Source organism: Cavia porcellus, unplaced genomic scaffold (genome assembly GCF_034190915.1).
Source record: "Cavia porcellus strain 051 isolate PalLab524CR breed Dunkin Hartley unplaced genomic scaffold, mCavPor4.1 scaffold_13, whole genome shotgun sequence".
NCBI classification, from domain to species: domain Eukaryota; kingdom Metazoa; phylum Chordata; class Mammalia; order Rodentia; family Caviidae; genus Cavia; species Cavia porcellus.
The window spans coordinates 69,014,440-69,042,135 of record NW_026947496.1 but is presented as its reverse complement, the minus strand read 5'-3'; positions in this window follow the sequence as shown (position 1 = coordinate 69,042,135).

The following is a 27,696-nucleotide window of genomic DNA, read 5'->3' as shown; positions in this document are numbered from 1 at the left end:
ACCTACCCCTTTCTTTTTCTCCAAACTTCTAACACATCCTAATCTAGGAACTCCTGGTGCTTCAAATGCATGTCCTTGACTGTCTCACATCCCTTTGTAATGTATTGTCATCAGATCCAACACCACCATAATGCAGAGATGTTCTCCCCAACACAAAAATATGCTAAAATCTTGGTCCATCTGATACAGGAGAACAAAATGCCCAACCTACCAGATGTCTGGTATGAGTTTGTATTCTCTAAAACCAAAGAATGAATTTTAGGAACAATGGAGGTTAAGAGCAGCATACATTTATTGAGAGAAAGAAAGCTTCTGTCTAAGAGACAGAGGGGTCCCACGTGGGTTGCCAATGCCTTGTCTTTTCTAGGAACTTCTCGAGAGCAAAAACCTTGAGGTGAGACAGGTCCAATATGGGAATTCACAAGGTGGGCTTAAGGTGGAACAGAACTATGGTCAATCAGTAAGAGTAATTGTTCAGGTAACATTGATTAAATTGGGAACAAATGGAGAAGTGAGTCACGTAGCAAGCAGCAAGTGGGCATGCTTAAAGGACAGTTATTCTTACTGTAGGTTTGGAATGGTGACTCCTGGGTTCCTCAGGGTGATAGACTTTCAGTCCTTAGGATACTGGTGCATTTGCTTGATCTTTTGTCTTGAGGTATGGCCCACAGCGGGAAGTGTCTTTTTCCCACAGTTGCAAGGTATATGGCCCTCTGCACTGGCTCCTTCAAGAACCTAGCCCTATCTGACTGACTATAATATTTTTATCTAATTCAGTTCCCTGTAACACTTCCTAAGCTCTCCAGAGAGGAAATCACCTATCAAATGATTGCCCAAATTGACAATCAGTGTTACTGCATTACTCATAGTGACAGAATCTAAGAGATTCTCAAGGTTGAGCTTAGTGCTATACCTGCAATTCACTCTTAATAAGACAACACATAGGAAAAAGTTTTAGTCTGGCTATATTGCAATCTAAATATAAATTACGCTTTAAAATTCTCAGATTCTAATTGGTTAGTGAGCTCTTCCCATCCCCATCCCCACCACACCCAAACAAGGAGAAAGTCCATTTGTTGTTTCATGCTACACATAAGTTCTCCTTTGAAAATCTGAACTAAAATTACTGATATTGGTTGAATTGTGCTCCTTAAAATTTACATGTAACCCTCCAACCTCAGAGTATGGCCTTCTTTGGAGATAGTGTCGAGGTTATCAGGTTAAAAGAAAGTCATTCAAGTATGCTTTTCTGCAATATGGTTGATGTCCTTGAGGAAGGGGACATTTACAGATAGACAGGGATATCTTAATGCGAACATTAAGACAGAGGTCAGATGGATGCTGCTCGAGGCAAGAAAAGCCAGACGGCCATAGAATCAGCAATAGGTGGGCTACAGGCATGCAACAAATTTTCTCTTAAAGCTTTCAGAAGCAATCAAACTTGGTGATACCTTGATCTTGGACCTCTGGCTACTTGACCTTGTGATAACACATTTCTGTTAATTAAACTAGGTACTTTTTAATGAAAGCTGCAGCAAAGTAATGCACCACTCTTACTCTTCATGTTCTTGAAGAGAAAAACAAAAAATCAAATATTTTATGGAGTGAGAGATAAAGTATAAAGAAGGATAAATTACTTCAGTGAGATATAAAAGAGCCTCACTTTTTATAACATTCCATTTTAATATGCTATATTCCAGAGAGAAAGTATACAATTGAAAATGTTATAGATTGGGGGGAAAACTGGGAAGAAAAGAAAAATTCATTTAAAAGGGAAAATGTAACTGATGCCAGCCTCAAGAAACATAAAATAAAACCCACTTTTACTTGTCATGAATCATAAGAAGAAGCACTAAAACAGTTTGTAGGTGCCATCTTATGTGAAGATCTTTGCCTTTTGCAATCAAAAGATGCTATACCACAATGTTTTCATACTCGAACTTACATTTTTTGGGTGATAAATGTCATTCTATACCTTCCATAAAAGGGATAATGAATATAACCAAAAAACAGCATGGTTTCCATTGATAGCTAAATATTCACCTCTTGAATATTGAAAAGGGTATGAATTTAATCATGTGGAGTCAAAGTTCTTCATACTAATAACTCCATTATCGTACCATCTGGAAACATGCTTTTCTTTTTCCTTCTTTTTATATGCAAACACGAGTTCAATAGCTGCATTCAGCCTCAATATTAATTTTAGGTGCTATCTCTATTTAAAAGTAGCAATATTTATTCAAGAACCATCATTAAATAATTGGCTCCTGCCACTAATGAGATTTGATTGGCTCTCATGACATGTGAACTGGGTTAGAAAACAATTTAAATTGATTTGCAAATGGAAAGCCATTTTAATTGACAATAGATTTTGATAGTTACATATGTTTATTCCTAAGGACACAATAGATGTTATTATTCAGCTCTTATGTGCCACCTATTGGATTTTGCATGTATTTTCTCATTTAATCCTCACAAAACTCCACTTATACTCCAAGAATACTGTTGCTCCACTTATTTCTGATGTGACAATTATATTTGAAGCATATTAATAAGCTAATGAGTTTTATATTTAAAATTTTAAAATAACACTCAAGTGATGTCATTCTTTCATACAAATAGAAATATCTACCTACGGACTTCAAAGTCAAAGAAAGACAACAGGTATAACCTGAAGATATCTACACATATTTATTAAAAACCTAGTTAATATGCTTGGAATTTCTCTTAACTTGCTTACAGAATATTTCTCACTGTTCTTTCTGAGAGAAAGCTTTTCCCATGGCTGGACAAAACACCTGACACTGCCGTTTAAAGTAGGAGAGATTTATTTTGGCTCATAATTTCAAAGAGCTCAGTCCAAAGAAGAAATACTGCAGCAGAAAGGTACATCAGTGCAGAGCTGCTTGGTTCACGGAGGCGAGGAAACAGCCCAGGATGGAGCACCAGAAAAGAAGTTGCCAAGGACTAGGCATAGTTCCCATAGTCTCGCCCCGTGACCCACTCAGACACTCCCAAAAAGTGTGCTTATAATCCCTGGGTGTCTTTTAAGCTAATCAAGTGAATAATCAAAATTAACCATTACCTTCACCTAACAAGCAGGCACCACATCGAAAGGGCTATGGCAACCGATGATGAACAATTTATACGATCACCTGAAAAAGAATATTTCTTTTCCTTAAAACCTGAGGATATATTTAGTATTTATATTTTTTCTTCATTTGACAAAATATAAGTAAATGGGAACTACATTCAGAAAGCCATGACATTTTAAAGAAATACTGCAAAGAACTGTAACATTAAAAACGTTCAGTTCTGTTATAATAATGAAGAATCTGTACATTAAGAATAGAGTAAAATAATAATAGTCCTTTACACTTTATAAAAATTTGCTGTTTATTATATACTTGACAACTATTCTGTGAAGTAATTAAAATTGTACTTCTCCTCTTATTTTAGTTCAGAAAATAAAGATCCACAGACACAAAAATAATTTGCCCAATAAAACCTCTAACATATTTGCCTCTGTTAATAAGAGTTGACGTTATTCCCAAGCACATTGCAAATGGTTGAATAGCAGGTAGGCTAAATAAGTGTTCATTATCTACAGGGAATTGATTGCCATTGCTTTTGAACAGAATGTATTTTAAACAAAAACATTCTATGCTATTGTCACATACACTTATACAAGCAGTTTTAAAAAGTGACAGTAAATAAAGGTTGAGTTATGTTTCATAATTTCTGAACTATATTTCTGTATACACCCATTAAATTTGATTAATATGGAAATTCTTCACTCTGAATACAAATAGACCAAAAAAATGAAAGCAAGGACATCCAAGGGCCAAGAAGCAAGACTGACCCAGGATATTTTAGACTCAGGGGATGCATAGAAATTGAAACTAAGATGGAAATGCTGATACTGTACAGGAAAAACATTTAGAACTAAGGTTATATACTGATGATATGAATTAGAAATGTTTTAATTTTAAGAAAAAACTAGAAATAGAAACAAAAGTAGAGATTAAAAATTTTATATAATAATATATTTAGTTTTATTTTCATTTCCTTCTCAATTTATTTGGAGAAAGAGGTGGGTTGTGATAGTATATTTTTTTTAAAACTCTGGGATATATAATGCAAGCAATCTCAAAACTTTGAAGCCTAAACACTCCTAAACATATTTATAGGTTTGCAGCTGATGTTAGATTTCAGAAAAATCTGCAAGTCTAAATGAAGAAGAACCTTGGAACTGTGTTAATCAGTGTAGTAGCTAGTAGCAACACATGGCCACATAATTTTAATCTTAAATAAATTAAAATGTAAAAATTAATAAAAATTCAATTAAACTACATTAGCAATACAATAAGCAATGGCTGGTTGGTATTTTATTGGACATCATTAAAAAGGACATTTCCATTATCACAGAAAGTCTTACTACTTTAGAATGTTTCTTTCCCAAAGTAGTGTAGCACTTCTAAGAGCAAATCAAAGAAATAAATTATTATTCATATCTTGCCTGAGTTCTCTCAATCTTGTTTGACACTTTTTAATCCAGCTATAACCTCCTCCTATCTGGTTGTCTTCTGTGTTCCTGCAGTTTTTCCTTTATAGCTATAATTGCTTAGTAAACTACATTATTCACTCTGAAATTGTGTTATATAATGTGGGTCTGTTTTACTGCAAATTTCACACTTCAAATGCTTCTTATATTGTAACTCATTCTGAAATTTTGTGTTACAAATTTTCTCTTTCAAGAAAAATATACTTAGCAAGTTTTCCTCAGCTGCTGAAACATCTTTCTTTTGTTTTCTGTGTATTCTTGAGTATCTTTTATTAAATTTTTATAGTTTTACATTTAGTTACTCATATTTAAATGTGCTAGATAGTCCTGAACACTGATACAAATTTCCTAAAGAAAATAGCAAAGTATTAGTATACATCAACTTTTGCTTGGCTCAAGACGTCATTTCAAATGGGTTTCTGTCATTGGAGGAATTTTTGTCATTATTAACACATATTTTGGAGTTTATGATGTTCTGAAGTCACCAAATATTTAAAATAAAGAAAGAAATTAATTTAATTTCCTGGATATTCGTTCTATTTTCAGTTGGAAAGGAAATCTAAAGGCTTTGGACCTATACAGTTGTCTTATTATTATTGGCAGCATTACAGCTTATGTCTAGATGTCCTCCCAAAGCCTCATGTAGTCACAGATAGGGCTTTTTAGAGATGATTGGATCTAGAATGCATGACACTGGGATTGATTCATGGTGCAATGCTAAGATCAAGGGCACTAGAATTAAGAATATGAGTACAACCCACCCAGGTAACCTGTATGAAATATAAAGGTTAGAAAGAGATATGGTCATCTCTGGCTTCTATGCTACCTTCTGCCTGCCTTGAACAGTTTCTCCTCTGCAATACCCGTATGCTGTGCCATCCTACTTTGGAGCCAAGTGATTATGGACTGAAACCTCTATAAACTCTAAAATAAATAAGTCTTTCCTATCTTACCTGTGGGTGTTGGGTATTATTAGCAATGAGAACAGACACTTAGACATAATTTTATATCAGAAAGGTGCGGTCTTTTCTGTTACTGTACCTGATCATGTAGTTTAAGAATATCTGCAGCTAGCTTGTGGGAAGAGTTTGGAAAGATTTGGAGATGCTGGCTGAAAAATATCAACTAAGTTACTGTACTTGTAATCCTATAAATTGATATAGCTTTATTCACATTAGATTACTTCTGCTGTATAAATTACCTCTGGCAAAATACCATTTTGGCAACACACTTGGGAGCCCTCCTGGAATTGTAGGAGCTATTTTCCTTCTTCTTATTTCCAATAAACGTCCCTTAACTTCTTCCTCTGGTTCACCATATTAACCCTCAACGTTGTGAGACCAGTAAGATGGGACATGTTAACATGTAACAGGTTGGAAGTTATTTTTCACATAACAATATTCCTATAATAAATCAAGAAAAATGGTAAAGAAATATGACTACATAAAACTACCGGGATGGACCACTTTTAGTAGCATGATAAGAATCAGCGTATCACATATGCTCGGTATATTGCTTTAAATATTGATTCTTACACATTCATGACAGAATATTTAGAATTACAAGGTAAAGAACATAAAGGTTTCACTAAACCTGTACTTTAAACCTAACCCATATAAAATTCTAAGTTTGGTCGAGTAATGTGATTTGTCCTTTCAGATCCCACATCTACTTTTAAAAACACTTCCAGTTTAATGTTGTATTTTAAAGTATATGGGAATTCCATCATCATGAAGATGAATTTGGTTTTGCAAATGCTCTCACAGAGAGAAAAAAATTCTTCAAAAAAGCTACCAAAAAATTATTTGAGGACACTGGAGACACACTGAGACCACCATGATAGAAGTGTCCAAAGTCATTTGGAAGAGAGAACTACAAAAGTAGTAAGAAGAAGACAACCAGGAGTCACTTTTTCTCTCAGGGCTTTTTCTGGTTCTCATTAGACAAGAGACTAAGGAGGACCAAGGTAAACATCTGATAGAAGGCTATTAACAAAAAGAAGAGATAAACAAATTTTGACATGCATTCAAGGTTATAAATTTAGAAATCAAAAATGTATAGAATCAAAATCTGAATGAAAATGACACATAGAACGGAAACAATATATTTCTTTATTGAATATGTTACATTCTGAGGCATTGTACCACCAGAGGCACGCGGCAAAGTTAATTGAGAAGAAGAAATAGTTTGTTAATCTTATAAAGTAAGCAAATAATAATTGAATTCTGAATTAGCCAGGTAAAGGAGACTGATAAGCACAATGTGTTGTCAACTGAAGTTATTAAATAACTAGACTTTTGGAAAGTTAAGCTAGAAAAGCTAGAGATTTACAAAAGCTAAAGTCAGAAACATCTGATTGAATTAGAATGCTTATTTTAAAGAAGCCTTATTAGCCTGTCAATAAGGAAACCACCCCAGAAGAGAACAGCAATAGTCTGCATTGGTCAGGTTTCCATTACTACTAAAAAAAAAAAAAAAAAAACTGAGATAAACAACTCAACAGGAAGAATGGTTTATTTATGTTTATACTATGTAAAACACTAATACAGAAAATTTTAAATTGTATATATAATGAAGGTGATGATAAGAAGAAAATATTAACCCAAACCAGCTTTTGTGCTTTCTAAAAGGGGTATATCATACATATCCACACGACTAATCTGCAACACAATAAAACAGATAATTCAAAGTCTCTGTCACAAATAACCCTTTTCTTCTCAGAGCACATTAATGAGTGCTGAATATTAAAAAGCAGGGCTCACAGCTGATGAACATGAAAAGATAAATTATGATATAAAATGAAATGAACAAATTTAAAGAATAGATACTAAAGTAAACACTATAATAAGCATAATAGACTTACCCACTGTTTTTCACTTCTTTCCTTAGTTGCTTCTCTGCTGTGCTGATTGTGATCTTATCTTGCAGATTTGATGGAACATGCCATTAGCTATATGTATGACAAATAATTTTGTATGTTAACCTGGCAGAAGAAAGAGATGCCTAAATATTTGGAAAATCATTGTCCAAGGGTAGTTCCAGAGATCAGCATTTGAATCAGTAAAGAAAGTTATTTTTCCCTCCCCATTGTGAGTGGGCCTTATATTATCCTTTAAGAGCCTGCATAGAACAAAAACTCAAGAAAGGAGAATTGATTCTTTTTGCCTGTTTTCTGGTTGTGACATTGTTCTCCTGCACCCTCAGTAATACTTATGCCTAAATCTTATGGTTTTGAACTCTGACTGGAGCTGCAGCTTGCATGTGGCAGTGGCTGTTCCTTCAGCTTGGGTTACAAAATAAGATGTGTATCATGTGGAAAACGGATGATGCCCATCAAGATCCTCAGAGCTCTGGCTTGAGGATATTATTGTACAGTCTAAAGAATTCACAGAATACTCAGAAAACATTACAATGCCTCTAATCTTACCTCCTAACTGTCAGACTAAAGTAAAGCAAGTAAAAGGTTGCTAATAAATGTCTCTGTTCTAAATAGCATCCAAGTGAAAATTAAAACATAGTGACTTGTCAAGAAATACAGCAAAAACAAAGAGGAAAAAAATCAAAATCAAGAGAGAGCCAAAAAGGAATCAATAGCTATATATAAAGGATCTTCTTTAAAAAAAAAAATCAATCACAACATGTTCTGGGTGGGAAATGGTTTTCAGGGTCAGTAATGTTTGACCTCACCCAGACCTATTAGTAAACAGTCTAGTACTCTTATTGAGTTTAGTAACAGGAGAATATATTTTTTAAATCTTTGTATGTTTTTGGTTATCAAGATTGTTTATTTTAAATAAACTCAAAATTTTGGAATTGTGAGCCATGGTTTTATGGAGAGTTAAAAGTAGTCACCCAAATTTTTTCTTCCATGTGACTAAGAGAAAATAAATGCTGAAAAATCTTAACTCTTACAGTTTTACCTAAAAGCAATGTTCTATAATGCTTCTGCTTTCTGCCTTTGAGAGGCCAAATCTCAACTCATAATAAGAAAGAGCCAAACTGATATGTAATGGTAGGAAATCCCTCCAGGGAAGAATGTCACATTTATGTTTTTCCTTGGTTATTTTTTTTATGATGAGATATTTTAATCAAATAGGAAATTATTAGGTTTTCCTTTGTGTCAAGCACTGCAAAATCTTTGAGGGATTATTAATATTGTAAAAAAGACAGAAAAATGTGACAAAAATTAATATATGATAATGAGGAAAACAGAATTTACCCACACTTGGATTTTTAAGACATTTTAGATCATCAGTCCTTCTCACAGAACTGGGTTGCTGAGTTATAAATTAACTAATTATCACTAACTTGATTGTATTACTTTCCTTGGTTTTTAAATTCTCAGATGTAAGGATTTGGGCTACTTTTTTTTATGTACTGATGAATTCTCTGATGTTGCCACCTATTTCAGTTAGGTACTACATAAAGTATTTGACAAAAATGTAATAAATGTAGACATAACTGTTTTTTAAGAATGCAAATACAAATAACTGTCTTTTTCTGATCTCCTTACAAATGTGCCTTTGTCACAAAGAAGACAAAAATGATCATGTTTTAATACATTTAGGTATGCTACATGGTCCTGTAATGCATCTTCCAACATAATCCTACATTATGTTCTCCTGTAAGGCTTGTATAAAGGAACATACTCATCTCAGTGTATGAATCTTTCAGCTAAATGACAATGTGTAATTTATAACTATTGAGAAAAATGTGTTTATAAATGAGTAGAGATATTATGTTTTCAGTTAGAGAAATGGTACCTCTGTGTCTATATAATATTGTGAATATGCCATTTTCAAGGTTAAACAGTACAATTTAATATGTTAAAAAACCAAAGGCAGAAAATAAGACCCATGTATATCCAATACTGAGTAATTATCTAACGGACTTAAATACATTTGGGAACATTATACATTTTGAACTCTGTATCATACCTTTTTTGAAAAAGGCTCACCACTAATTTTTATTTAGGTTGGACACTGAGGCAAAATCTACTTTTGTGAAAAATACAAATGGACTTGTACTTCTGCTTTTTTTGTCTGTGATCTACTTATAACATGTCACAAAAGTAAAATGTTTCTAAGTAACCTAAAATTGAGAATAATGGAAAGTAGTTTTTTTTTTGAAATAGTGATATAACATTTGCAAATCACTATAGATTCTCATTGGCTTTGCCATACTGTATCTTCTGAGGCCCTAGAATTCAGATATCTCTTACCAGGTATATGCCACATCCTCTAGTTAAATTTCCTACACCAAAATTAAGATTTCTGCACATAAAAATAAATGTGACGTTAATAAGGAATCATATCTGTAAAATGTAATACACATACACATTGATGGGCCTCAAAAACATGCCATTATGTGAAAAAAGTCATTTATACAGGTTCATATATCATAGTATTCCATTTATATAGAATGATCCTATATAAATATAAAAACTATATAAATCTATAGTTTAGTGATTCTCTAAGACGGGGAAGACAGAATAGAGAAGAGCTATTAATAATCATAATGACTCTGTTTTAAATGATGAAACAATTATAGAATTTATGGATGAGTAGGTTTATGGACTGTCAAAAAGATGCAACAAGCAAATGTAGGAGCATATTAACAGTGGATTTCAGAAGTCATATGTATAGATATTTCCTTGTAAAATTCTTTAGACTTGTCCACATCTTTCACAATTTCCAAAGTGTTGGGGCAGTAAACTAAATAATAATATTAGTTAGAGTAAATATTATGTGTGGTGATGATAAAGAAGTAGACTGCAACTAAAAGAGAATGGGAATTGAGAGGTTAGGACACATATATTGCTTAAGATAAGAATTATGAGGTTGAACAAAAAATAATAGTTATAGGAAAGCAGTCTGCAAAGCCATATAATTAAATGTTTGCAACACGAGATGTTTTGTTATAAAAAAGGCAGATGACTGGTGGAGAATGGGAGAACTTTGCGAACTATTAGAATAATATTCTTTTAATTTTCTTGAGTATTTTATATCTCCCTAAATGCTCAAATTTTAAAATGTGTCTTTAGGTTTTATAGAGAAAAAATTCACCCAACATAAAATTCACTATTTGGCTGAAGTATTCAATTTAGTGCTTTTCAATATTATCATAATAGTGCAATCATCATCATTATCTAATTCCTGAACGTTTTCATCACCTCTAAAAGAAAATTCATCCCCACAAAGTAGTCACTACTCATTCTCCACTCCCTTATCCCCTGGAAGCCATAAAATCTATTTCCTGCCTCTATGGATTTACCTATTTTGAACATTTCATATAAGTGGAAACAAACAACCTGTAGTATTTACCTTCTCAAATTAGTATGATTCTATTGTTCATAAAAAATTATTTCTAGAAAATTTTGTACTAATTCAATTCAAAATCTAAATATACTTTGAGTGACAATATACCTAAAAGGAACTAACTGCATAACATGTTCAGAGATGACATCATCCACATTTTAAAATAAGAAATAGAAACTGTAAAAAGTCATACAACTCTGAAAAAAATAATTTTAACTCAAGTGATTACTAATAATTAAACGTTATATATTTGTATACTTCAAGATACCGATTTAGATTGAAAAACACTGGTTTGTCTTCAAATGTTGCCAGGGTCAGTGCTAATAAGCATAATTCAATTGCCTACTTTTTCCATACTATTCTAAGGCAACTATTAACCCAGCCACTTTTCTTCTCTAAATTTAACAGCAATGTTATCTAACAAAAATTATTGCTATACGATGACTGTATTTTATGTTTTAAAAATTAATAAACTGATAGAAAATAAATGTGTTCACTACATACAGTGTTCTTTTGTTTGTGTGTTTGTCAGTCTACATGATCAAAAAATGACTCACCAGTTGTCTATGGCCTTGTCAATATTCATTTCTTTGAGTTTGTGGCAAAAAGTAAGTTTAAAAAGCTTATTTTAGGAAGCCATACATTCTTAAGGACCTATTTTATGGTGCAGTGGCCATGTCAGGAGAATACAAAAAAGTATTTCCATTTAAATTTCTTTATAGTATGTACTAAAAAAAACTGCTGAAAATCATAAAAGGTACTACTATGGGTCATCATTCACATTGTTATTTATTTCAGGTTTTTGTGTCTCTATCAGTGGTAATTTAGGATGAGATCTTTTATTACATAATCAAAATATTATTTTTATAAATATTCTAAGTTTTGCATATTATATGGATTTTTAACCGTAACAGACAAATGAATTCAGGAAGATAATTTAGAAGTTTGTATCCAAGATATTCTAAAATTATATATAGACCTAATGCATTATTTTGTTTCACAGAAGGTAAACTAAATAAAAATAAACATACTTTTCCAAATCTCAGCAAATATGATTCAGGAGGGAAACAACAGCTTAAAATTCCCAAATCCAAACTCCCAGGAAGTAAAAAATTTTGTTGCATCTAGTCTATGACTGACTTTTATGTAGTAATATTCTTTAAATCCAAATCAACTCAACAAACTTGTAAGAAAAGCAAGAAAAAGTTCAGATGCTTTGTAAATCTTTCAGAAGCTGTGAGAGCACTGAAATATTTTTGTAAACACTGATTCAAACAGTGCATAAAACACACTTGTTAGAAGTGAGATCTTTCTTTTTTATCCATCAACCTCTCAGTTAGTAAAATATAATCATGACAAATCTGCTTTGTCTTTCTTGTGTCACTACTTCAGTAAACTGAGGCTTTGTCATCACCATTTTATTATAATAACTAAATTATATATATTTTGTTTTGTTTATTTCCTACCCATCTCCTCCCTGTAACCACCAAAAACCAGTAAACCCTACAATTGTTATGTTTAGTTTAAGTAATGGCATAGTAATGTCTGATCTAGACATGATTGATTTTTTCTTTTAAAATTCCATTTATAGTAAGGTCTTCATTTCTTTGCTGATTACATGAAACATGTAAATTTATGTTGATTTTTCCATTACGATTAAATGGAACTATGCCAGTTATTATCACAACTCTGGAAAAGTTCTTATTTTTTCCTTTCTTTTTAATCAGCAAATCTTGTATTGTTAAAAATGTATCATGAATCCCTTTTTCTCCTAAAAACCCTCCAACAGCAGTGTTGATTTGTTTTGTTTGTTTGTTTGTTTGTTTGTTTCGCAAAAAAAGCTTCTATTCTATTACCCAGATGTAATGGAATAAAATTCTTTAGATTTGCTTTTTTTAAATATTTTATTTTAAAAATTAAAACAGAAAAAAGAATGTAAATAATGCAGAATTTCAAAAAAACAGAAATAAACTGACACTAATTAATATATTGCAAGTTGTCATCTTAGAAATAGTTGTTCAGGATCTAGGCATAAAAAATGATCAATCAATGAAACTTCCTGCCATTACATTGTATGCTGGCTCCATCCCTATGTGAGTGTAGTCACCTATGTGACTGACACCATCAATCCAAGGGCTAGACAATGAACCAATCACAAATGCACAATGCAAATGCATGAGGCCTGGGGGCCACCAATATAAACCATGACAGTTGTTCTCTATCTTGCATACACACACACACACACACACACACACACACACACACACACACACACACATAATTATATGTATATACCAACATAAATATATTTTTATCCTTTTTTCCATTTCTCTTTTCCCCTATCCCAGATATTCTTCTGAGCACTTTTTTCCACATTCACTATTACGATATCTATTGTATATTTTGCATTCAGTTTATTGTTATTACTATTTATTTTTTATACTACGGAGACAATATGATATTTACAAATATGAGTCTTATTTATTTCACTTATGATGATGGTCTCAAGTTGCTTCCATTTATCTATAAAAGCCTCAAGATTATCCTTTTTTATATCTGAGCAATATTCTGTTATATAAACACATCAATCTTTTTTACCCATTCTGGGGTTGATAGGCATTTGTATTACAAATTGTACTGCTATAAACATAGGTGCGCATGTATCACTGTGACATGACCTTTCAATTTTTCTGGGGAAATACCCAGAAGGCATATAGCTGGATTTAATGGGACTTCCAATCCTAGTTTTTTGAGGAATCTCCATACTGATTTCCATAGTGGCTGCACCAGTGTACACTCACACCAATAGTGGAGAAGTGTTCCTTTTTTCCAATAGCCTGTCAACATTTGTTATCAGATGATTTTTTGATGGGAGTCATTATTTCTGGACTGAAACGCAATCTCAGTGTTGTTTTAATTTGCATTTCTCTAATGACCAGTGATGGTGAACATTCCATGTATTTATTTGTCATTTGTATTTCTTCTTCTGTGAAGTGCATGTTCATCCCCGATGCCCATTTTTGGAGAGGTTCTTTGAATTTGGCAGAGCCTGATGTTTTTCAGTTTTTTATATGTTCTAGATATAAGTCCTGTGTTTGACGGACAGCTGGCTAAAATTCTTTTCCATTCTGTGGATTTTCTTTTCACTCTGTCAGTGATTTTGTTTAAAGTTCAAAAACTTTTTAATGAGATCCAAGTTGTTGATTCTTTTGAAGTACTTTCCATGTGTTTTGCATTTTGTTCATAAACTCTTTGCCTACTATATCTCCAAGATTGTTACCTACCTTGTCTTCCAGTAGATTTAGTGTTTCTGTTTTAATTTTTAGATCCTTGATCCATTTGACTTTAGTTTAGTGCATGGTGATAGGCATGGGTCTAGTTTCAATCTTCACTATGTGGAAAGCCATTTTTTTCTGGTACCATTTATTAAACAGACTGTCCTTCTTCCAGCGACCATGTTTAGCCCCTTTGTCAAATATAAGGTAGCCGAGTGTCTTTGTAGTTGTGCTTCCATCTTTAATCTGTTCCATTGATCCTCAATTCTTTTTTTTGCCAGTACCGTGCTGATTTTATCACTATAGCTTTGTAGTATAATTTCAAGCCAGAAACTGAGATGCCTCCTGCCTTGCCTTGGTTACCTGCCTTTGCTATTCCAGGTCTCTTATGTTTCTAAATGGATTTTAAGAATGCCTTCTCTGGATCTGTAAGGTATGTTAATAGTATTTAACTAGTATTGCATTAAATCTGGGTAACAATTTTGGGAGTATGGCAATTTTCACTATGTTGGTTCTTCCTAATCAAAAGTGAGGGATTTTTTCTATTTTCTGACATCCTCTTCAATCTCCTTTATTAGAGTGCTGTAGTTTTCAACATGTAGGTCTTTTACATTTTTTGTTTGGTTGATTCCTAAGTATTTCATTTTTTTGGATGCTATTGTGAAAGGCATTATTTCCTTAATTCCTCTCTCAGTGAGCTCATTTTTTGTGTACAGGAATGCTATTGATTTTTGAGTGTTGCTATTGTGTCCAGCTACACTGCTGAATTTGCTTATTAACTCTAGTTTTTTCTGATGTGGCAATTCATTGCTATATATTTTCCTCTTAGAACTACCTTCATTGTACTCTACAAGTTTTGATATGCTTTTTCATTAGTAGTGTTTTTTTAGGTATTGTTTAATTTTAGATAGTGTTTAATTTCTTTTTTAATTTCATCTGTAACTCACTGATTGTTCAACAGTTTGTTAATTTCCATATGTTTATGTAGATTTTGCAGTTTCTTTTGTATTAATTTCCAGTTTTAGTGCACTATATTCAGATAATATGCATGGGATAATTTTAATCCCTTTGCATTTACTTAAGCATGTTCTATAGGATAATATATGGTCTATTTTAGAGAATATCCCATGTGCAGCTGAAAAAAATATGCATTCTGACTTTTTGGGGTGTAACACTCTGTAAACATCTACTAAGTCCATTTGTTCACAGGTTTGATTCAGTTCTGTTATTTCTTTACTGAATTCTTTCCAATTGATCTATCTCTTGGTAACAATGGGGTATTAAGGTCCCCTGTTACAATTGTGTTATTGTATATTAGGTTTTCATGTCAATTAGTATTTGTCTTATACAGTTGGACGCTCTCATATTTGGTGCACATATATTTATGATTGTTAGCTCTTCCTCTTGAAGTTTTTCCCTAACAAGTATGTAGTGATCTTCTTTGTCTCTTTTGATCATATTTGATTTGAAGTTCACATTGTCTGCAAACAGAATAGCTACCCATGCCTTTTTTTCTGGGTTCCTGTTGCATGGAATATGCTACTGCATCCTTTTACTTTAATCTATGATTTTCCTTTTGGGTCAGATGTGTTTTCTATATACAGCATATTGTTGGTTCCTATTTCTTAATCCATTCTGTCAGCCTGTTTCTTTTAATTGTTGAATTGAGGCCATTTACATTGATGGATATAACTGATATGTAGTGGCTTAACTTCGTCATTTTATTTTCTTGTTGTTGGTTTCCTGCTTTCTCCCCTTGTTTAACTTCCTGCCCTGCCTGGTAGTTTTTTGTCATTGTTGTTCTGGTAATTGTAGTCATTTTTGTCTCTCTGTAATGTATCTTTCAATATTATTTTAAGGTTGGCTTGGTAAACATGAATTTTTTCAGTTGCTCTTTATCATGGAGGTATCTCATTTCTCCATCAAATTTAAAAGAAAGTTTTGCAAGGTAAATCAATCTGGGTTGAAAATTGTTTTCTTTCAAAGCTGGAAATAACCCACTGCAAGCTCATTTTAAGAGTTTGTACTTTAAAGTCTTCTGTGATTCAAATGAACTTCCCTTGATAGATGAGTTGTGTCTTTCCTCTAACCACTTTTAGCATTCTGTTTTTATGTTTGTATGCCTGGACTCTTAATTATTATATATCTGATTGTAGATTTATTTTGGTTATGACTGCATGGCATTTCATATGCCTCACATATCTATATCAGATCTTTTCCCCATGTTTGAGAAATTTTCTGCTATTACTTCTGTGAATAGTGTTTTTAATGTCATTTGCATTGCCTCTTGCATTTTCATTGATGCCTGTCGATACTATATTACTTCTCTTTCCATCATTTTGAAGATGTTGAATTTATTTCATGTTTGCTTGTTATTTTTAAAATTTCTTTCCTTTCATTATTACTAGCTGCTATCTTGTGCTCAAGCTCCAAAAGTCTATCCTCAGCTTTACTCAAACGTTTTAGCTAGCTTTCAATGTAGTTTTTTTATATCCTGGATGTCTCTTTGAATTTGTTTCATGCATTTGATTTCTTTCCTCAATTGTTCATTAAAGGTTTCCATCATTTTTAATTTTTTTTTAATTTTTATTTTAAAGGGGGTAAAATTGAACAACAAAACAGAACAAAATAGGACATAAGAAAGCAATGTAAGAGATATAAATTTCAAAGCTAGATGACCTGAGATTCTTCACTGTCTATCATATTGTCTCTTGTTTTCTTCCAAATAGTTGTACATGTCTTTGCATACAGAGAATTCATACAAAACAATATAGTATAAAACTGATCCAAACAGAATAAGGAAGGCAAATAAGATCCTCAAAACCAGACAATAGGGAAGTCATTAAGGGCTGTCATAGGGTCTCTCATTCTCTTCAAAATAGCTGTCCATACTTTCATGTATATAAAAGTTCTCCCAGGTCCTAGCATGGCGTAGGTCCCAGTAAACACGGGTGGTTCCTGTCCTAGAGTGCTGTAGCCTGGTGTCCCAATGCTCCAGGTCCCAGCATGGCTATAAACACCAGTGGCTCCCATCCTGAGCCACCATAGCCTGCCATGATCACAGCTGCTCACCAAGCTGGGGAAGGGTTGCTTGGTTTCTCAGCACTCCAGGTTCTAGTATGGCATGGGTCCCAGTCTAGAGGTCTCTGGAGTGGAAGCTTAGTAGCAACCAACAATCCAGCCACCAATAAGATCTCTGGGTTGAAGGAAGTGGTGCTGCTCACAATCTGTTGGCTGCAGGGGTCACTGGAGTGGAAGGGGTGGTGTTGATGATGATCCTGCAGCTGCAGGGGTCTCCCAAGTGGAGAGGGAGGTCTAGAATTGCTTTTTATGGCCAAGTGTACTGGTGTGTCTTGTCATCCCATCACTTGGACAGCTGAGGCAGGAAGATCACCATGAATTCTAGCCTGGGCTACAAAGTAATTTCAAGGATTTCATTCAGAACTACATATCAAGACTATGTCCCACAAAATTATTATTTGCATACATCAATAACTTAGTGAAACTAATCAAATTTTTAAGAAATATTTCCAAGTGCATATTCTACTCATTTTTTGCCAAGCAAATGATATTTTTCATTTTCTTTTCTTACATCATATTTCTGAACCACTATATAACCAACTCAAAAGTAAAATTCAAGCCTTGAGGAGCCAAATTACAGAGTTTCTTTTAAGAAAGATGTTGTGGTATGGTGTTAGTAGATAGATAATTATTTTTTCACATTTTGTATGGCCACAAAACATGAAGCAGTGACCACATAAAATTGGCATATGTCATTAAAATATTGATTTTCAAATTATAAATATAAATGTGATGTTTTACTTATATTTCTCATATGCATTCCTTATAGGTGAATAAAGGAGTTACACTAGAAAATTTCTATGTTTAAAGGCATTTGGTTATATTTTGTTCTTACCTTGTTATTTTTTATTCATAATACAAAAATAATATAATTTCAGTTTGTGAGAAAATGGAACAATAAGAGAAGTAAAAATTTCTGTCAGCATTCAGCATGCAATCTAATTACATCATGCTATTGCTGTTTTTCAAAGGTAAAGAAAGGAAATTTCCAATACTGATTTATTTAATTATTTTTGTCTTTTTGAGACAGAGTCTCACTATGCAGTTCTGGCTAGCTTTGAGTTCACTTTGTAGCCCAGGCTGGTCTTTAACTCACATCAATCCTGTCTCAGCCTCCCAAGTTCTAGGATGTACCACTACACTCAGCTATATATATATATATATATTTTTTTTATTAATTGAGTTTATTGGTACATTTCAAGGATAGATAATGATCAAATTCATCATAGGCAATTAGTAGCTATACATAATATAACTTGATTTTTCCCCATTTCACTACCCTCCCTTCAACTCCTCCTCTTTATTTATAAAAGCTTTGTTTTCTTTTTTTGTCATTTTCTTCTTTTTCCTTTCTTCCTTCATAGTACAAGTTGGGTCAATATACCACTTCAATTATTCCCATTGCATGTGTGTTTTAAATCTTATTTTTAACAACAGAATTTTAAACTTTCATGTAACTTTATACATTTAACTGCAATTTTAGCTAGCTATTTCATTCAAATCACACAGCATACCTAGTGTGAACACCTACTTGAAGCATCATTAATTACATTTTGAAAATGAGAATTATATAAACACGTCTTTGTTGGATCTTATAAAACATGACTCAGAGATGAACTTCATGGAAGTGACCAGGGTCATAATTTTAATTGTAAGAAGTGAAACCAATGTTGAAGACAAAGGCCAGCTGTGGAAGCAAATCAAGGCACCCAGAGAATGAAAATGTAGTAGAGGCAGGAGAGATAGAGCCTTCAGTGAAGTCCAAGAGTAATGTTAGGGTGTTTCCATGGCAGAGACTAGAGCACAGCACCATGTAAAGAAGTTAAAAAGACTTAAGCATGTGGCTCCCATCCAGACAAATACTATATTTGAGAACAGTAACACAATTATATAAGCAGTTATTAATACTCCAGATTATTCCATCTGTGGAGACTAAGGATGCAAGAGGAACTCTGATACTATGAAAATGGATAATCCAGGCATGATAACTGCATTCTTGAAGTTGGGATATAAAATCCTTCAGTGTATGTGCTACAATAATTTTTTATGGTCTATTTGTCATCACAGTTCTTTCCAGTGGATTATTCTATAATGCAGACTTGATGATCTGAAAGCTTTCAGTTGTTCCTTGGAGCTTATGCACTCAGGTTAAGGCCCATACTCTTTAACAAGTTATTTACAAATGTTTAAGAACTAAATGGTGTCTACCTTTTCTATTTTCTGGCATTTTTAGAGCCTATCATCTTTTCATGTCTTCTTGTCTTGTGTCACTCTTGTGTCTTCCTAGAGAGCACTTTGCCTAATTTTCTGCATGGAAATAATTCTATCTGTCCAAAACTGAGTTTTTAAAATATCCAACAAAATTTTTTAAACACTCGCTGTAATACTGTGTTAAAATATGAGAATATAGCTGTGTGTGGTGGCACATACCTGTAATGCCAGCACTCAGGAGGCTGAGGCAGGAGGATCATTGCAAGTTTGAGATCAGCCTGGGCTATAAAGTGAGCTCAAGGCTAGCCTGAACTGCATAGTGAGACCCTGTCTCAAAAAGACAAAAACAGTGATAATATATAGGTACATCAGGACTCAGTTTTAGAATCTCACAATAAGAGGGGGAGAGGAGAGAGTGTGGGTAATCTGAACCATTGGAACTAAATGTAATTATTGGTATAGATGTGAACAGCTAATCTTTAATGGAAAGTATAATTATGATTTTCATGCTTTTAAAAAGTTGAAAGACTATATCCTACTCATTAGTGAAGAAAAAAAAAATCAATGAGATAGTACAGCTGACTCAGAGGAGAATTCAAGGGCAGAAATAGAGATTGAAGAGAGACAGACAGACAGGCAGGCAGACTGATGATTTCTGGTATGGATTTTCAAGTAAATAAAATTAACTTTACCCACTGGATGATAATCACTTGGGTTCCACCAGATGCAATTGGCTTGCACTTCTGTGAACAAAAACTATTAAAATTATTTTGTTTTCTTCAATTTTTTGAATTGTAAAATAGCTCAGAAACAATTAAAAGGGGCAATAATGCTGATGAGTAAACTATCCAGGACATAAAGTAATGTTTTCTTTTCAATTTCAAAGTTTCACAAATTTTCACCATAGTGGTCATGGAGGCTATGTAATTAGAATTGGAAATACAATAAAGAAAGCTTCATTTGATGTTTGTGATCATGAATGGACTTTTTCCATATCAGTGTGAGAGTCAGAAACATACTTTCCACTCTATGGAAAGGAAAGAAGAGACAGGGTCAAAGCTTTAGGTAAGATAAATGAACCTGGGAGGTGTCCTTGTGAACACTGGAGAAATAATGATCATTGCTTCTTCCAGTATTCTCAGGATTTTAAACAGTGCATTGATGAAGGGATTCTTCTAGAATTCCAACTATTGAAATAAAAGAGCAGCACAAACCTACATAGCTATATCATAGGTGTGTTGTGAAATGGAAGTAATATAATGTTTACAAAGTATGTGACCAATAATAAATAAATAAAAGCTAGTTACTATTAAGCATTGATTATGCACAGTTTGCTGTGCATTTATAATACTCAAAATGCCCTGAGTGGGTGCTCTCCTATGTTATAGATTGAAACACAATGAATCTAAGTAAAATAAACATGCAGATACACACGTGCACTTGCGCACACACACACACACACACACACACACACACTCACTCACTCACTCACATACAATAAGTGACCAAGCAGACATTCAAATGAAGCTATCAGCCTCTAAAGCAGTGTTTATCCCAATAGCTCTCCTGTTTCTTTGTTTATATTTTAAACACTCCTTGTTATGTAACAAATGGCGATGCCCCTCTTGCTGAATCATGATTGGGTATTGCAGGTGTCTTCATATAAGTGTTTTGTTTAAAACTAGCTTAGAATGACAAGAAAATGAATGCTGCTGTAAAAGTGGTTTACTTGTAAATTCTACAACTTGTTAGAAGTGACACTATAGTAAATGTGGATGATCCAATTTCTTTGTTTTCAATTTTTTTAATTAATACATGTTTTAAGAATTCAATGTTTTGCCCTTTTCATGCCTCCTGAGCTTCCTGGTATTTCTGTTATGTTTATGTTTGAATTATTTCTTCTTTTGCCATATTTTTGGCCCATGTTCTTTTCCCTTTTAAACCATAACCTTCTAATCTTCTGTCTATAATTCTTTTATTGTACTTCAGATTCTCCTTCTGATTTCCAAACTTTACACTGAGCAAGTACCACACTAATTCTAACACAGCCTCTGAGACTATTAATTCAGTGTGTCTCCTTATTGAAGAAGAGCTTTGATTACTGGAGGAGCACTTCAATAAGGTCTGGATATTATGGAGAAAATAGCTTCTGATATTGTATATTTCTTCTGTAGATAGTCTGATCCTTAAGAAAATTTTCATTGCAATTTTCAGTCTCAGACTGCCTACTGCCAGTTAAAGGATGGACACTGGCCTAATGCTCTCAGAATTTTTACAACTGTATCTAAGAATGGAACTGTTTATTCTTAAAAGATGCATCGCAGTAGATAGCTGTGCCCTGAGAATCTGAGATAAGCCATCTCTCCATGTAGATGAAGATTCTACCAAAAAATGAAGAAGATGGTGACACAGACTGTCAGATTGAGGATCACAACATTCACACTCTCCATGATCTCTTTTTGAGAAATGGGAACAGCTAACCTATATTTAGGTAGTATTTGCTCTCAGCATTCCACAAAATGTAGTAGGCTGGCAGCCACGCTCAACAGATAAAGGTTTCATTTCTCCACCTTCCTGTTGCCCGTGCTGTATTCCAGGCTTATGCTGATGAGTGAACACATGTGAGATAAAGAAAGTCAGGCTGTCAGTTTATGAAGGATGCTACAAGTAAGAAATGGGATCTAATCAAACATACTTTGTACTAGTGTTGCTTTGGGATTGAATGAATGTAAGGTTTCTTTCTTATTCATGGATCTATCTCCTGAATGAGCTGCTGAGTGGCTCTAAAAGCAGTGATACACTGGTAGTAGCAGTAAGTATGTTTGGGGGAGCTCTCCTTGTCCTTAACAAGACAGTCATGCTAACAGGTGGTAGAAACATACCAAAAAAGGCATGAGAAGTGTAATGAAGGATTTTACACCAACTAGATCTGAAATAATTTAAATATTAAAATAAATAAGATAGTAATGTATTATAGTCTTTGCCACAGGATGGAAATGCATGAATCTTTGCTGCTACAAATGAACAAATGAATAAACTTTTCATTTTAATAGACTGCAACTAATAAATGTGGATCCAAATAAGATGTTAAAAATCCTAAATGGATGCTAAAATTAGTGGGTATATGTTTGATGACAACGTATTTTGTCCTATCAAAGTAAATCCTCAAAAATGACAAATCAAAGAAAAATAACTTTACAGTGAAAATAGTTAGCAGCTATACCCCTAACCAAAAACCAAGGTCATGACTAACTTTGTGAGAAACTTGCATCTTGTATCTTTTGATGCTGTGCATTGAGAAGCAAAAATAGTACCTTTAGGATGTTTCTGCCAAAAAGTCCTTGTTCTTGGGGAGTGTATTCTAATGTGTTTAGAGGTAGAGACCACATCTATTAGCTAATGCAATAGGTTTCTGAAAATTAATGAGGGATAAATATAAGCAATTTTAGAAGAGTGTACTACTCTTTACATCATTTTGCAATGTTCCTCCACGTTCAAAATTAAATCAACTTAATACTCACCAAAAATTCCACCAGTTACAAAGGAGTAACTCCCTGTAGAAGGAGGAAACTCAAATGGATTTGAAATATCAAAAACGTGCTGATGTATGAAACAAAGTGGGAGCTAACATTTATTTACTACCAAAGTACTATTAGCCTCTGTGGCATAATTATAGCCAAAGAAATAGTTGAGTTTTTCCTGAGGGTAAGGAGAAAATACTGAACTTCCCCTATGTCTTCAAGGTTTTTACCCAATTTGTCTTCCAATAGATTTAGTGTTTCTGTTTTAACATTCAGATTTTTGATCCAATTGGAGTTTAATTTAGTAAATGGTGATACTACATGGTCCAGTTTTAGTTTTCGGCATATGGAGAGCCAGTTTTTCCAGCATCATTTATTGAAGAGATTGTCATTCTTCCAGTGAACATGTTTGGCCTCTTTATCAAAGACAAGGTGGTTGAATGTGTTTGTAGTTGCGGTTGTATCTTTTAATCCATTGATCTTCAGCTCTGTTTTGAGTCCAGTACCATGTTGATTTTACTACAGTTGCTTTGTAGTAAAACTTCAAGTCAGAGATTGTGATGCCTCCTGCCTTGCCTTTGCTGTTTAGAATTGTCTTTGCTATTCTAGGTCTCTTCTGGTTCCAGATGAATTTTAGGAGTGATTTCTCTAGATTTATGAGGCATGTTAGTGGTATTTTTATTGGGATTGCATCGAATCTCTATAACAGTTTTGGGGAAATGGCCATTTTCACAATATATATTCATCCTATCCATGAGCAAGGTCTGTCTTTCCATTTTCTGAGATTGTCTTCAATTTCTTTTTTCAGTGTATTATAACTTTGACTGTTTAGGTCTCTCACTTCTTTTGTGAGAGTAATTCCTAGATATTTCATGTTTTGGTTGCTAGTGTGAAGGGTGGGGCTTAGCTAATTTGTCTGTCAGTGATTTTGTTGTTAGTGTATAGAAATGCTATTGATTTTTGACTAATAATTTTGTATCCAGTTACATTGCTGAATTTATTATATCTAAGAGTCTTCAATGGAGTTTTGGGGGTCTTCTATGTAGAGTATCATGTCATCTGCAAACAACGATAATTTAACTTCTTTTCCTATGTTTACCCCTTTTATTTCTCTCTCTTGTCTAATTGCTCTGGCTAGTATTTCCAGTACTGTATTAAATAGGAGCAATGATAAGGGACATCCTTGTCTTGTGCCTGATTCTAAAGCACAGGTCTTCAATTTTGGCCATTTAGTATGATACTGGCTGTTGGTTTGCCGTAGGTGGTCTTTATTATATTGAGGTAAAGACCATCTATGCTAATTTTCTGTAAAGTTCTTATCATGAATGAATATTGAACCTTATCAAAAGCTTTTGTTTTCTTTTTAAAATTTTATTTAAGGAGAAAAAAAGAAAAAAAACAGAAAAAGGGTACAAGTTATACAAAATTTCAGAAAAAATAAACAGTAGGAAATCACTAGTTAATTACATATTGTCATCTTAGAAATAGTTGTTCAAGTTACAAAATTAAAGCATATAGAGGGGACTTTCAAACAGTGAGACTGGAAACTGTTTTGTTCAGTGATCCAACAAAACTCAATAATATGGTTATCTATCTTATACAATTAAATATATATGCAGTTATATCTTTTAGAGTACTTTCTTCTCCTTTCTTTTGTACAATGACAATTACACATTTTGGGTTTTATTACTCCCACAGTTCTTATTACTTTTTTTTCTTTGAAGAAAGTAAAACCAAATGTGACATAACAGCACAGAGTCAGTCAAATCAAGAGGATGGACTTAATACATAGTATAAAAAACAAAATACAAGGTGATCAACAATGGTTATCGTAATGCCTCTTGTTATCTTAAAAAGAATTGCCTATATCATCAGTTATAATATAATTGAACAAAAAAGTAAAGAATAAGACCAATAAAACCAAAACATTGGAGACATTAGAGGACTTCAAAAGAAGATAATAGTCTGTCAAAAGCTTTTTTTGCATCTATAGAAATGATCATGTGATTCTTACTTTTGGTTTTATTGATATGGTGGATTACATTTATTGATTTACGTATGTTGAACCATCCCTCCATGCCTGGGATGAATCCCACTTAGTCATCGTGTATAACCTTCTTGATGATTTGCTGCATCCTATTTGCCAATATATTATTGAGGATTTTTGCATCTGTGTTCATTAGGGAGATTGGTCTATAATTCTCTTTTTTGGTTGGGTGTTTCTCAGATTTTGGTACTAGAGTAATATTTTCTAGCAGGAATCACTTAGGAAGGATTGCTTCCCTTTTTGTTTCACTGAAGAGTTTGAGGGGTGTTGGCATTAAGTTTTCTTTGTATTTATTGTAGAATTCCACAATAAATCCATCTGAGCCTGGGCTTTTCTTTGTCAGTAAAGACTTAATTAAATTTTCAATTTCATTAATAGAAATTGGGTTATTCAGCAGTTTTACATCTTCTTGACCTAGCTTTGTTTCTTCCTATGTTTCTAGGAATCTAGAAACTTTTCTTCTGTGTTATAAAATTTATGAGAGTAGAGGTTTTCAAAATAGGTGTTGATGATGTTCTGTATTTCTACAGTCTGTAGTCATTTCACCTTTTTCATTCCTTATTGATGGATTTGAGCTTTGTCTTCCCTTTTTTAATAAGATTCGCTAGGGGCTTATCAATTTTATTTATTTTTTCAAAGAACCAACTCATTGATTCATTGATTTTTGGATTGTTTTCTTAATCTCTATTGCTTTGAATTCGGCTCTGATTTTTATAATTTCCTCCCTTTTTTGGCTTTGAGCTTGGCTTGCTCTTCTTTTTCTAGATATTTGAGGTGCGGCATCAGTTTATTTATTTGTATTCGTTCTGTTTTCCTAATGTGGGAACTCAGTGCAATAAATTTTCCTCTGAGGACTGCTTTCATTGCATCCCACAGATTCTGGTAAATTGTATTTGTATTTCCGTTTGCTTATAGGTATTGCTCAATTTCTTTTTTAATTTCCCCTGTGCCCCACTGATTGCTGAAGAATGTGTTATTCAACTTCCATGTGTTTGTGTGATAGGTATAGAATTCATGAACAAGAATCAAACTGCATGTGAAATACTCCCCAGAATCAATAAGTGGGATCATGTCTTATTAAAAAGTTTCTGCACATCAAAAGAAATATCCAGCATAGTAAAAAAGAAAATCCACAAACTTGGAAAAGAGCTTAGTGAACTGTCCCTCAGACAAAGGAATTCTGTCTAAAATGTATAAAAAATTAAAAAAAACAGACCCCCAAAATTCAAAGATCCATTCCAAAAATGGGCATCTGAGATGAATAAACAGTTATCAGATTAAGAAATACAAAGGGCAAATAAATACATAAAAAAATTTGCATCATCATTACTCATTAGAAAAATGCAAATTAAAACCACACTGAGATTACATCTCACTCCTGCAAGAATGGCCAGGATCAAGAAGCCTACCAACAACAAATGCTGGAGAGGCTGTGGGGAAAAAGAAACTCTCCTGCACTATTGGTGGGAGTGTAGAGTTGTGCAACCACTGTGGAAGTCAGTCTGGAGATTTCTCAAAAATCTGGGATTTGAAGTCCCATTCAACCCAGCTATTCCACTTCTAGGCATATTCCCAGAAGAAATGAAAGCATCATACCACAGTGATGTATGTGCACTCATGTTTATAGCAGCACAATTTGTAATATCCAGATCTTGGAAACAACCTAAGTGTCCATCAACTGAGGAATGGATAAAAAAATTGTAGTATTTTTATACAATGGAGTACTACTCAGCTATAAAGAATGATCACATTATATATTTATAAATAAAGGGATGCAGCTTAAGACCATACTCAAAAGCTAAATAAATCAAACTCACGTAGATAAATACCGTATGGTGTCCTTAGTGTAAGAAATGGTAAGAATACATAAAAGTATGTGGTAATCATGATTCCTCATTATATTGCTATGAAGCTTTATAATGTTTTCATTCATTAGTTGGGGTTGGAATGGTTTTATTCTGGGTTGTTTGATTTTATTGTCTGTGATGATATGAACAGCTATTTTGAAGACAACAAGACATTATAATAGCTACTGCTGATTTAAACAATCTTGTTTTTGAAGTCCTACCAAGCTTTTGTTCTTCTGTCTCCATTGGTTTTATCATGTTGTATCTTATTGGACTTTATTATATGTGATAATATAAACTAAATTTTTTTGTGGACAGGGAGATAATATAGAAACCATTGTTCATTTTCTGCTAGCTGGTTTTGAATACCCTATAATACTTTCATTCTCTTGAATGGTTTTATACTATCTTGTTACGTTTGGTAGTATAGTGCATGAAGGTATACTCAAATATTTTAAGGAAAGAGACACTATGGTAGCTACTGTTATGTCAGATTGCCTTATGGTGAAACCCTATGTTGCTTAAATTGTTCTGTTCTAATCTGTTTTGTTATATCCTCTTTTAGCTTAATCTTTTTAAAATAAAAAGTACTGAACTTCTAAACTCAGTCTTCATATTTGTAACTTTACAGGGAAACTGGAATCTTTCACAAGTAGAAGTTTTTCACACACCTGAGAAGGCTCATAATGCTCAGTATTTCTATTGAGACAAACACTAGCTACAACAAAAGAACAGTATTAGTATTTGGGGAAGTCTTATTTCTACCTTGTGTTAGTGGGTAGAGTCATCACTTGAATGTAGCTGATAAACTGGAGTCAATTTTGAAGGAAGAT